Here is an 865-nt window from a genome sequence, read left to right on the forward strand (position 1 = left end):
CCTTGCCGCCGAGCGATCCCGGGCCACAGGTACGGCCAGTGCCCTGCCCGGGCTCAGGGGCGGGACACGGGGCTGCGGGGGCGAGTAGGGGCTTGGGGACCAAAAAATGGGGGGGTTGGGGACAAATGCAGGGCTTCGGGGACAAGAATAGGAGTCTGGGGACAAAAAGAAGTTTTGGGGAAATAATTTGGGGTCTTGGGACAAAAACAGAGGTTTGGGGGGGAAAGTAGGGGTTTAGGGACATAAATAGGGTTTTGGGGGCAAAAAGGGGGGTTTGGAATGCACCGAAATGGTGGGAGAAGGAGGTGGCAGCGTGAGGAGCCAGCAGGAGTATGGAAAAGGGGGATATGCCCAATGATCCATTGGCTCGTGCCATCCCCCCGAAAGCAGAGGTGGATCCCCTCCATGCCAGCCCCTAGGCATGGGGATGCTGTGTCCCTGTCCCCGGCCAGCCCAGCCTCCTGTCTCCGCAGGTTTCCGCCTTCCAAAATGCAGGATCTGCCTCCTTTGGTCCCCCCAAGAAGCCCCTCTGGGGCTGCGTGGGCAGGAGGGAACATTCCCAAATGTGTGTGATTCCCAAACCCCGGGGGCTCTGGGCCTGGGCTCCCGGTTTGCTGAGGTCGGTGTGGCCAGCTCAGCCTCATCCCCCTGGGAACACAGAAGCCGGACACATGTCCGAGCCCAAACCTGCTGGATTTCCCCCCGATGGGAGTCACGTCCCCCCCGCACCGTGGGCTCGCGTGGCTCCGTGAGCCGCTAAACCGGTGCCGCGTCCAGAAGCACCGCGCGGTGCCGCGCATCTGCTGCTCGCTGGCAGTGTCGGCACGGACATCCTCGCCCGGGGGGCTTGTGGCTGCGCCTGCAG

Source organism: Corvus brachyrhynchos, unplaced genomic scaffold (assembly GCF_000691975.1).
Source record: "Corvus brachyrhynchos isolate BGI_N302 unplaced genomic scaffold, ASM69197v1 scaffold624, whole genome shotgun sequence".
NCBI lineage: Eukaryota > Metazoa > Chordata > Aves > Passeriformes > Corvidae > Corvus > Corvus brachyrhynchos.